We start from the raw sequence: 13,469 nt of genomic DNA, 5'->3' as shown, positions 1-13,469 counted from the left end.
TTATTCCCAGTGGAGGCAGAGTGAAATTGTGAAGAGGGAGGTCATTCAGTGATGGTTTCAATCAGAGGTATTCAAAGTGGAATGCCTGCATACTGAATAGCAACACAAGGATATGGGTCAGTGTGTTGGTGGTGTGTGTGTGGAGGGGGGAGGAGTTAGAACTTTTAGTTATATCTACTTTAATATATTGATTCAAATACTTAAAATTTTTGCATATATTTATAATATATGTTATATGGAGTCTGTATAGATTCATAAATAAATATACTGAGATTGCACAGTCAAATATCTTACTAAAGAGAGTGTGTAATCAAACTTTGGGAACACTAATCTAGATATCCACCTGATAACTCTCCTAGTGATTCATGTTTTTGCTTCCATCCCACTGATAGTAACAGGGTAAGTACATTAATATGTAAGGAAAGGGAAGGAAACCCTCTCTCCTAGTTTTATGGAGGTAAGCAAGACTCTGAAAACCAGAAAGACCTAATCAAATAAAGGAAGGAATGAAACAAGGAGCCAGTCTTCCGTGGAAGTCTTATTTTCCTTGATGATGGGGATGGGTGGAGACAGAAGGTAAGAATATGTACCTTGGTGTGGTCACAGGGTATGGAAGGGTCATAACTAGTTTTTTGTTTGTATCTTTTTCTACTAAATAACCCTGGCAGAACTTAATTATACAAAGGCTCTCTAAATCTGGTCTGAGAAGCTAGTGCTAAGAAAATTCATTACCTTTTCTCATTCCAGGGTTCTTTCTCAAGACTCTTGATGTTTCTCAGCTGATTGCTTCAAAAATGTAATTTTATTGAGTGACAAATGATCAACCCACTTAGTTCATGTGGCCCTTGCTGCCTGAAGGAAGTGGAGTTTTCTCGGTGGAATCACCTTGAGACTCACTGAAGTGTCAGTGAAATCATTCTTGCCAAGCAGTGTTTCTTTTCCTTCTCCTGCCAAGGAAGGGGAGGCTGGAGGTCTGGCTGGGGAATCTGTCTCCAGTGAGAATTCTCTGCATTTTAAGTAAACAGAATCCCAGGAGTCACTCAGTCTATTAACTTTCATGGAAACACTTAGATGGCTTAGATCAGTCATTCATTGAAGACACAGTCTTGATTTTATGCTTAAAAGATACACAGATAGTAACATGCTTGGGCAGCAGAAAGGTCGTTTTTTTATTGATGTTAAGGAAAGAGATTTAAAAGAAGAGAAAAAGGAGTAGTGTGTTTTACAAATTCCATTATTAAGAGGAAGTATTGCCCCTAAGCAAAAGTTGTGTTCATTTGAAATGTAAATGAAAAAAAAAATTAAATGAACTTCCACTATCATTCACTCTGAGTCCTTCCAGCTTCCCTTATGTAAAATCAAATGGGTTTTGGCAGGGTCATAGGGAAGTTTTATTTTTAATTTCTTGAGGAATCTCCACACTGTTCTCCAAAGAGGCTGCACCAACTTGCATTCCTACTAACAGTGTAAGAGGGTTCCCCTTTCTCCACATCCTCTCCAACACATGTTATTTCCTGTTTTGTTAATTTTGGCCATTCTAACTGGTGTAAGGTGATATCTCAATGTGGATTTAATTTGAATCTCCCTGAGGGCTAATGATGATGAACATTTTTTCATGTGTCTGATAGCCATTTGTATGTCTTGATGGGAGATACAGATGTCGTGACAAGAAGGTCCATCTGTACCCCAATGTTTATAGCAGCAATGGCCACGGTCACCAAACTATGGAAAGAACCAAGATGCCCTTCAACGGACGAATGGATAAGGAAGATGTGGGTCCATATACACTATGGAGTATTATGCCTCCATCAGAAAGGATGAATACCCAACTTTGGTATCAACATGGACGGGACTGGAAGAGATTATGCTGAGTGAAATAAGTCAAGCAGAGAGAGTCAATTATCATATGGTTTCACCTATTGTGGAGCATAACAAATATCATGGAGGACAAGGGGCATTAGAGAGGAGAAGGGAGTTGGGGTAAATTGGAAGGGGAGGTGATTCATGAGAGACTATGGACTCTGAAAAACAATCTGAGGGGTTTGAAGTGGCGGGGGGGTGGGAGGTTGGGGTACCAGGTGGTGGGTATTATAGAGGGCACGGATTGCATGGAGCACTGGGTGTGGTGAAAAAATAATGAATACTGTTTTTCTGAAAATAAATAAATTGAAAAAATTAAAAAAAATCAAATGGGTTTTTATACTGAGAAGCTGTTCAGCTCACAGCAGGCTATTCTTTTCCCACACACTGACAGTTGTCCTGCTTCAGAATCCTCTTGGGATTACTGTCCAAAAGAAGTCCCATTCTGCTTGGTATCTCCAGGGCCAGATCATTGGATGGGCACATCTGCACCTTCAAGAGTCACATCAGCATTCCATCAGTTAATGAGAATCTCCGAGTGCCTCTCTCTGAGGGAACCAAGCATGCAGAAGTTCAAAAGGTCAGCAAAGAGAATGCTCTAATGAGGGACAGATAGTTACAAAGCAATGGCTTCTGGAGCCATGGTTTCAGAGAAACTGGCAAGTGATTCACATGAAAAGCGGCAGGTTAGACTGGACAGTGATAGAAATGTGAGGGAAAAGGTAGCATAATGAAGAAGAAGGAATAGCAGATTGTAAATCTGGAAATTGGGTACCAACCTAGATTCAGCATTAACCATCTGTGAAAATCTGTGTAACTTATTCTAGGCTTTGCTCCCTGGTTTTCCTGTCTATAACATAGGTGGTTTGGATTAGCTGACTTCAAGGCTTCTTCTGACTTCAGTACTGTTTTGGGCAGGTAAGACTATGCATTCCCATTTCCATTTGGCTATGTGTCTACGTTATTGTCCAAGATCTTCTATTCTAGGTTTCCATATACTTTGAGTTTATATAAAGATTTCTGTCTTCAGAATAACCTTACTTTATCTCAGCACCCTTATTTATAATCTGTGGCCTATAAAACAGATACATGTAAGGTAAATAGAGCAGTTATTATCCGAGATCTGGATGTCCATGAATTTACACAGGGCTTCAAGGCAAGGGATTAAGCAAGAAGTACTGTCATGGGAAAAGGAGGTGATTATTAAGATATCTGATATTGGGAGTGTCCTTCAAGCCCCTTGAAATATACAGACTGGTGGTGATGCTTGTCCTGCCTGAAAGCAGAGGGCACAGATAGGTTATTATTTTAGGGTGCCTGCAGTACCAATTTCCATGTTGTAGAATGCAGGTACTGCTAGTTGCTGTGAGATTTTAATTCTCTGGACACCTGTTGTTTTCCTGAGCCATTCCCACAGTTGTCTTTCCAGCCAACTTTTCAACATAATGCAATGATGGAGTCTAAATCCCCGCTTGAATCTTTGCTGTGTTACCTGCCAGCTCTTTAACCTTGCACCACTCTGGTCCTCTAGAATAGAAATCATAATAACAGCAAATGTATAGGGTTTCCTAAGGAGAAACCGAAATCATACACTTACCTATTTCAGGACCTGATACATAGTAAGAACATAATAAAAAATAGTTATTATTCTCATATATTTCAGAGCCAACCTTAGGTGCCACCTTCTCAATTAAGATACTTTTTATTACTTTGACTGATAGAGATCTATTTATTCTCCAATGATAGCAGTTAATATTTTTACAGCCTAATTTAGCTCTTGCCTACTCACTGTCTTGGAATAGTCTCTAATGGCAAAACTTTCCGATCATTTAGTATGTTCTCTAGTGACAGAGGAGGGGCCTGAGACAAGTTAAGTACCTTAGTCAAAGTGAAGTAGCTAATCAATGGCTTATTTCTTACTTTCCGGCTCCAAGGCCACTCTCTCCCTCATCTCAGGACACTCCTCCATTGCTTGAAATGAGGTCTGGTTCAATTTTCTCATAGGTGGCACTAAGAAGAGAACACTTTCCTGGGAGTTGATAGTCCAGGCTTGAGGGATGTCACAGCCAGATTTCTTGACTCAGTTCTTGTGGAAATTGGGGTCTGGCAATTTCTCTCTCAGAGTCTCCACTTCCCCAGCTTTAAAATGAGATAGTAGTGGTAGTAGCCAATTAGAGCTTGGATGGTTGGACAGAAACTGGCCCCATCCTGGTGCTGTGACCAGTTGTTCAGCTTTACCCTCTCTGAAGCTGAACTGTGAGGGCCAAATGAAATAGTGCTTCTAAGCAGTGTGGCACAATACAGACTGTGGTTGTGTTTTTTTGTTGCTGATGTTGTTACTGCTAATAACAATATCATCATCTCTATTAGCTTTGACAGCACAGTGGGAAAGAGCATAGGCTCTACTTGGATTTTAAAAGCAACTGCATTTCTTAGTGCCTATGTGATCTTGGGCAAATGACTTTGTCCTTCTGATTCTTAGGGGATAATGATAATGCCTACTTTAAAAGGTTGATGTGAGGATTAAGTGAGGTATTATTAAGTATTTTGTACATTGTCTAGCATGTAAGTATTCAAATATTAGCTGACATAAGTAGTAATGATAATATATATTCAGTTGTAACTTCTGCTAATCCCTAGTTATGAGCTGAAACTTGGGAAAGAAATCAAACTTATGCCGTGAAACTTGGTAAAGACATCTGTGGGTAGGCGTGGAGTAAATATCCTCATATGCAGCCTTCCAGACATCTGTCTACAGCCAGTGCAGTGGCCTTTGAAAGAAAACAAATGGGCTGTGGCAAGCTTTTGGACTTCTTTCCTAGGACCTGTATCTTGGCACTGATGTGTGAATTTCCACAGACCAGCTGGCTAAGTCATGGCCAGCTGACTTTCTCTCCACCCCAATCCTCATGTTAGCAAATGGAGGAAAACACAAGAGGGTATTCTAGAACAGGTGTAATGAAGCCTGAGACCCTGTAGTCAGTAATGAAATGCAACATTGATGAAGATGTTCTGTAGGGAGTAAGGGAGACAGGGAAGTAATGTTCAGTAGGAAACAGTGTTCGTTGCAAAAGTACTTCCTTTTCATTAAAAGGGACCTCTGATTAAATGTGAGTATCATCACAGAATCCTAAACTCAGGGGAAGGAGAATGTGGGGGCACTTCCATTGGGTCAAAGGACATGCTCTTTTTATAAACTACATCATGGACTTAAGAGTCAGGCGTAACTGGGTTAAAATCTCGGTTCTGCTACTAATTAGCTGTCTGATTTGGGACAAATGTTTTCTGCTCTCCATTTTTCTCATCTATAAATGGGAGATACTTTGGTTGTTTCTACCTTACCATTGGTGAGAGATTTTTGAAAGATTATGGTAAAGCATTTAGTTCAATGTATGGCATTTAGTAATTACTCAAATATTAATTAAAGGTGAGGTTATCCTTTTTTTTTTTTTTAAACCCTCCGTAACAACAAGGCTAAAAACATCCCCTTTATCTTTCCTGAATCTTAGTTTCCACTTACACACAATAAGAAACTTAAACACAAATCAGCAATATCTTCCAAAGATCTCCACATAAGGAGACAGAGATGGAAGAAACAGGCTGTTCTCTGAAATCTCAGTTTCAAAGGTTAGAGACATGATGAAAATATCATATTCTTCTTTGATGATATATTAGTTTTTCAAAATCTGTATTTTAGTTCTGTTATGCATAACTCTTTGGAAGTAATACATTTCCCAGACTTAGAAAAAGGACATTGAAATATAGGAGATGCCTCTGCAGTTTTATGACATCAAGTAGTCATGTGATCTGCGGCAGATGTTAGCTTTCCTCACCAGTAAAATAGAAGACCTTAATTAGATGATTTAAAAGTTCCACAAGAGGTTTGAAATTTTTAGTGTAGAATTCTAAAATTTTTTTAGTAATGATTTTATTTATTTATTTGACAAATAGCACAAGTGGGCAGAGCAGCTGGGAGAGGGAGAGGCACGCACTCAGCTGAGCAGGGAGCCTGATGCGGGGCTCAGTCCTAGGACCCTGAGATCATGACCTGATCCAAAGGTAGATGCTTAACCATCTGAGCCACCCAAGTGCCCCAGGATTCTAAACTTTATTTTCTGTCATTTACTCTGAGTTTACCTGATTAGAGTCTTAGATTTGTATTAGTCAGCTCAGGCTTCCGTAACAAAATACCGTAGGCTGGGTGGCTTAAACAACTGGGATTTATTTCTCAGAGTTCTGCAAGCTGAAAAGTCCTAGATCAAGGTGATGACTGACTGAGCTCCTGGTGGGGCCGTTTTCTTGGCTTGCACATACATGCCTGTCTTCATGCTGTGACTTCCTCCTGGCCAAGAGAGAGCCAGAGCAAGCTCTCTGGTGCCTCTTTTTCTAAGGGCACTAATCCCATCATCAGGGTCCCACTCTAATGATCCCCTTTAAACTGAGTTACCTCCCCAGGTCCCCTCTCCAACTGAGGATTTGGGCTTCAAAATTGAAGGTTGGGCATAGTTTGGGCTTTAGCACAGTGAATGGGGAAGATTACTTTTGAGGTATTCTTGGGTTTATTCATGTAATACAAAGTTACTGAGTACTTAACAAATGCCAGATACTGTTTGAGTCACTAGGAATATAATACTGAACAAAAGAGGCAAACTTTATACTCTCATGGTAAAGTTGACACTCCAGTTAGTTTGATGTATAAGCTATATGTTCATCTTTTCTGTAAACATTCTGATATAATTCATAGGGAATTGAATGGTGACTTCCCAAGGAGCATGGTGATAGACTACACATTTCTTTCTACTTTATTAAATCAGAGTTTTAATTCTTTTTTTTTTTTAAGATTTTATTTATTTATTTATTTGACAGAGAGAAATCACAAGTAGATGGAGAGAGAGACAGGCAGAGAGAGAGAGAGAGAGGGAAGTAGGCTCCCTGCTGAGCAGAGAGCCCGATGCGGGACTCGATCCCAGGACCCTGAGACCATGACCTGAGCGGAAGGCAGCAGCTTAACCCACTGAGCCACCCAGGTGCCCCAGAGTTTTAATTCTTAGGGTTGCTGGGTTGTTCTTTCTTTAGAGGGGTCAATATCCTTAATTTATACTTGAGCTTCATGGGCATTCACAAACATGATATTAATACTGATTATAAGCATTAGAGTTACAGGCAGAAAATTTGGGTCAGAAAAATTTTTAATCAGAGAATGTGGCTTTGTTGTTTACTAGTAGGTGATCTTAGTCAAGTCACTTTAATTTCTCTGGTTTTAGGTTTCTGTGGTTCAGTTTTCATTTTAAAAGCTGTGACTTTAGATCATTGATCTTTATTGGGAGAACCTGCTATAGTAAATTCATAAATGAAAATGTTTACTATGCTTTTTTGTGTAACTAAAATAATTATTGGATATGAAAGCATTTTAAAGATAGTTTTATCTGATTACTAAGCAAAATGAAAATGTTACAGGTGGACCCTCCTTTTACAATTGTGATTATCTAATAGTGCAAAAAAAAGACCCCAAAACTCAGTGTTGCAATACAATTATTTGCTATGTTCGCAAATTCTATGGGTCAGAAATTTAGACATGGTGTATCAAACGTGGCTTGTCTCTGCTGCCTTGATATCTGAAAAACTCCAAGGGAGGACTTGAAGGCTGGGAGCTGTGATCACTTGTAGATTTGTTTTCTCCTATGTGCTAGTGGTTGATACTAGCTGTTTGTTGGGTATTAAATTTCCATTCCATGTGGACCTCTTTGCATGGGCTGGTTTGGACTTCTTCAAGGGACAGTGGCTGGATTCTCCAGGGCCAATATTCTAAATAAAGAGTTCATGTGGAAATTGCTTTTTAAAGATGTAGTCTCAGAAATTATATAGAATTATTGTCGGCCTCAAAGATACAGATGCAGTGAAAAGAAGGGACACCTATACCCCACATTTCATAGCAGCAATGTCCACAAGAGCCAAAATATAGAAGGAGCTGAGTTGTCCTATGAATGGATAAAGAAGACATGGTTCATATATACAGTGGAATATGACTCAGCCATCAGAGAGGATGATACCTACCATTTACATCAACATGGATGGAACTGGAGGGGATTATGCTAAGTGAAATAAGTCAGAGAAAGACAATTAATGGTTTCACTCTTATGTGTAATAGAAGAAATGGTGCAGAGGATCATGGGGAGGAGAGGGACAACTGAATAGGAAGAAATCAAAGAAGGAGACAAACTATGAGAGACTTTTGTTTCTGGGAAAGAAATTGAGGGTTGCTAGAGGGGGAATATGTGGGGGAATGGGGTAACTGGGTGATGGGCATTAGGGAGGGCACGTAATGTGATGAGCACAGAGTGTTAGATGTAACTGATGAATCATTGAACACTCCCTCAGAAGGTTATGATGTACTACTACATGTTGGTTAATTGAATTTAAATAAATAAGGAATCACTGTCAGCACACTTTGTTGGCTAGAGTTGTCACAAGACAGTCAAGATCCAAGGGGAGGAGAAATATACTCTATCATCTGGTGGGTGAAATCAAGGTTGTAGAAGAACATACGGGATCTGAAATAATTCATATCCTTCCCACCTATGTGCCAAATACATTAACCTTTCTATCAGTACTCTATCACTAAATCTCATCCCATTGTTTCTTCTCATCATCCAAAGCAAGTACAAGAGTAGGTAAGGTTCCTTGGATGTAACTTGTCCATACTGCTTCTACAGACAGTTTCTCTTAGTTCAAAGTGTGGTCTATAGAGACAGTTGTATTCCCCACAACACCCAACATACAATGGTGGAACTGGCATTGGACAGACACTTTGATTTAAAAATGAGAAGATGGAAGGCACAAATCAGTCAGTGGTCCATAGAATTTCTGTCATTTAGTGAGGCATGTTTTGTTGGTTCTTTGATTGGTTCTCAGGATTGCTGTCTGGGAATGATTCTCTATGGCTGATGGACCTGCCCTCTGAGTGAGTCATCCTTTTCATTTCCATAAGAATTGTCTAACAGTATTTCTCTCAAAACAATTATTTCATAAGTGTTATACATTTGTTACTGATCTTATTGGGGTTAAACTCCATCAAATAAAAGCCATAACCACTAATACCTTTGAGATAAGCCCTTATCTGCCTCAGACTTCTTGTTAGGCTATAAATGGAAAATACCTTAAGATTATTAGAAATCTCACATTTAAACAGAGAGGATCACTGCAGTATACCCTTAAGATCTTTAAATGGACTTTTCTAAAAATTTGAGGTAAAATTGGTGTATGACATTACATATGTTTAAGGTTTAAAATATTATGCTTGACATATAAATTCATTGCAAAGTGATCACCTCCAAAAGTCTTACTACTATTGACCACTGTACCCTTGACCCTTATTGTCACTTTCCCCAGACCCCTTCCTGATGGTAACTACCAATCTATTCTTTGTACCAATGGGTTTGTTGTGTTGTTTTGTTGAGATTTTTTTAAGATCCCATATAGGAGAGAAGTCCTGCTATTTCTGTCTTTCTCTTCTGGCTTATTTTATTTAACATAAAACCCTCAAGGTCCATCCATGTTGTCATAAGTGGCAACATTTCACTGTTTTTTATGCTTGAGTATTCTGTTCTGTATATATGCCACATCATCTTTATCTCTTCATCTGTTGAGGGAGACATTTCTTCCCCCATATCTTGGCTATTGTAAATAATGTTGCTGTGAATATCAGGATGTAGACATCTTTTCAAATTAGAATTTTTGCATTCTTCAGATAAATACTCGGAAGTGGAATAGCTGTATCATGTGGTAGTTCTGTTCTTAACTTTTTCAGGAATGCCCATACTGTTTCCCACAGTAGCTATACCAATTTGCATTCCTACCAGCTGTGTGCAGGGTTCTATTTTATCCACATCCTCTCCAATGCTTGTTATTTCTTCTCTTTTTGATAATAGCCAGTATAACTGGTGTGAGGTGATAGCCCATTGTGGTTTTGATTTGCATTTCCCTGATAATTCATTATGTTGAATACCTTTTCTTTTTTTTTTTAATTAAATTTTATTTTTTCATGTTCCAAGATTCATTGTTTATGCACCACACCCAGTGCTGCATGCAATATGTGCCCTCCTTAATACCTACCTTTTCATGTGCCTGTTGGTATCTGTATGGCTTTTTTTTTTTTTCTTGTTTTGTTTTGTTTAAAGACCAGGAAGGAAGATTTTTTTTTTTTAAGATTTTATTTATTTATTAGAGAGAGAGAGATCACAAGTAGGCAGAGCAGCAGGCAGAGAGAGGGCAGGGGAATCAGGATCCCCATGGAGCAGAGATCCTGATGCAGGCCTCTATCCCAGGATACTGAGATCATGACCTGAGCTGAAGGCCTCTGTATGTCTTTAAAAAAATTTTTTTTAAGTCTATTCATATCCTTTGCCCAGTTTTTAATTAGGTTGTTTTTGCTGTTAGGTTTTATGAGATTTTATGTATTTTGGATAGTAACTCCTTGCTGGATATATGATTTGTAAACACCTATTTACATTCAGTCAGTTACCTTTTATTTTGGCAATGTTTTTCTTTGGTGTATAGAAGCTCTTCGGTTTCATGTAGTTCCATTTGCTTTTGTTTTGTTTCTTTGTCTTTGGAGTCAGATCCACAGAAACATAACTAAACCAATGCCAAGAAATTACCACCTGTGTTTTCTTCCAGGAGTTTTATGGTTTCAGGTCATACATTCAACTCTTTAATCCATTTTGAGTTAATTCTTGTGTATGGTTTAAGTTAGTAGCCTAGTTTCATTTTTTGCATGTGGCTCTCTAGTTTTCATAATACCATATATTGAAGAAACTGTCTTTTCTCCATTGTATGTTCCTGGCTCCTTTATCATAAATTGAGTATAAATGTATGCATTGTTTTTTTGGTGGGGGGCAGTCAATTCTGTTCCACTTATCTTTGTGTCCATTTTTATCCTAGTACCATACTGTTTGGATTACTACAGCTTTGATATATAGCTGGAGGTTATAGAATATGATACCTCCAAGCTTGTTCTTTTTTTCTCATGATCACTGTAGTTATTTGGTATCTTTGTTTCCATACACATTTTTGAGTCATTTGCTTTAGTTTTTGATAAATGTCATTGAAATTTTGATAGAGATTACATTGAATTTCTAGACTGCTTTGGGGCAGTAATATTGATTCTTCCAATTGATAAGTATGGAATATCTTCCCATTTATTAGTGTCATCTTCAATTTCCTTCATCCATGTCTTAATGTTGTCAGTGTAGAGATCTTCCACTTCCTTGGTTAAATTCATTCCTAGGTATTTTATTGTTTTTGATGCAATTGTAAATGAGATTGTTATAATTTCTCTTTCTATTAGCTTGTTGTTAGCATATAGAAATGCCGTTATTTCTGTAGACTTATTTTGTATCCTGCAACTTTACAGAAATAATTTACTTTTTTTTTTTTAGTGGAGTCTTTAGGGTTTTTACATAAAGTATCACACTGTCTTCTAGTAGTGACCAATTAACTTTCTTTCTGATATAGATATTTTATTTCTTTTTTCTTGCCTAATTGGTGTGGCCAGGACATTAAATACCATGTTAAATAAAAGTAGCAAGAGTGGGCTTTTTAGTCTTACTCATGATACTAGAGAAAAAGCTTGCATCTTTTCACCATTGAGTATGATGTCCACTGTGGATATATCATATACAGCCTTTACTATGTTTATGTGCTTTTCCTCTATTCCCACTTTGTTGAGAATTTTTTTTATCATAAATGGATGTTGAATTTTGGCAAATAATTTTTTTGCATCTATTGAGATGATCATATGATTTTTTTCTTTCATTTTGTTAATGTGGTACATCACATAGATTTGTAGATGTTGAATCATCCTTGTGTCATTGGAATAAATCCCACTTGATCATGGTGTATGATCCTTCTAATGTATAGTTGAATTTGGTTTGCTAGTATTTTGTTGAGTATTTTTGCATCCGTGTTCTTCAGGGCTATTGATCTGTAGTTACCTTTTCTTGCAGTATTGTGTGGTTTTGGTATCAGGGTAATGCCAGCCTTTTAAAATGAGTTTTGGAAGAATTTCCTTCAGTTTTTTGGAAGAGTCTGAGAATAGGTATTAACTCACCTTCAAATATTTGATAGATTTCACGAGTGAAGCTGTCTAGTCCTGGACTTCCATTTGGAGGTTTTTGATTACTGATTTTTTCTCCTTATTAGTAATCAGTATACTCAGATTTTCTATTTCCTTATGACTCAGTCATGGAAGATTATATGTTTCTAGGAATTTGTCCATTTCTATTAGTTTATCTAATTTATTGGCATCTATTGTTTGAGGTAGTCTGTTATGACCCTTTGTATTTATGTGGTATTAATTATAATTTCTCTTTCAATTCTGATTTTGATCCCTCTCTCATTTTTTCTTGGTTATCCTGCTAAGCATTTGTAAATTTGTTTACCTTTTCAAAGAATGAGATTTCAGTTTCATTGATCTTTTAAAAATATTTTGAGTTTCTATTTCATTTCCTCTCCAATCTTTATTATTTCCTTCCCTCAACTAACTTTAAGCTCCATTTGTTCTTCTTTCTTGAGTTCCTTTAGGTGTAAAGTGTTTGATTGTTTGAGATTTTTGTTGTTTCTTGAGGTAGGTGTGTATTGCTATGAACTTTCCTATGAACTTTGGCTGCATTACATATATTTTGGTATGGCATGCTACTATTTTCATTTGTCTCTATATTTTTTGGTTTCTTACTTGGTTTCTTTGGTGACCCACTGGTTGTCTAGTAGCATCTGCACAGTTTTGGTTTTTTCCTGCTTTCTTTTTGTATCTGATTTCTAGTTTCATATCATTGTGGTCAGAAAAGGTGCTTAAAATGATTTTAGTCTTAAATTCATTGGAACTTGTTTTGTGGCCTAACATGACATCTATCCTGGAAAAGTTCCATGTACACATGTGAATGAACTATTAAATTCATCTGATCTGATGTGTTGTTTAAGATTGATGTTTCCTTATTGATATTCTGTCTGGTTGATCTATCCATTGACATATGAGGAGTATAAAGTCCCATACTATTATGGTATTGCTGTCAGTGCCTCTCTTTAGGGAAATTCATAGTTGTTTTACATATTTTCATGATCCTGTGTTGGGTGCGTACATAGCCAGAGGAATGTTGAGGTGGGGATGAGGTGACTGGATGATGGACATTGGGGAGGGTATGTATTATTGTGAGCACACAATAAGTCTGATGAATCACAGACCTATATCCCTGAAACAAATAATACATTATATGTTAATAATAATAAAAAAAGAAAGTAATGTTTATTGTTATTATTTTTAGTATACTATTTATGCTTTTTGTAATTTTTAAAATTAAGTTCAATTTGGTTAACATATATTTAATTATTAAGTGTGACTGTTGCCATTTCATTAGTTTTCTGGCTGTTTCCATGGTTCCTCTCTGTTACTTTCTTTTCTTTTTTCTTTTTTTTGGATTTTATTTTATTTTTTTTCAGTGTTCCAAAATTCATTGTTTATGCACTACACCCAGTGCTCCATGCAATACGTGCCCTCCATAATACCCACCACCAGACTCACCCAACCGCCCCCCCCCCAAAACCCTCAGTTTGTT

This window comes from Mustela erminea, chromosome 3, assembly GCF_009829155.1.
Source record: "Mustela erminea isolate mMusErm1 chromosome 3, mMusErm1.Pri, whole genome shotgun sequence".
NCBI classification, from domain to species: domain Eukaryota; kingdom Metazoa; phylum Chordata; class Mammalia; order Carnivora; family Mustelidae; genus Mustela; species Mustela erminea.
This window is presented reverse-complemented; position numbering follows the sequence as displayed.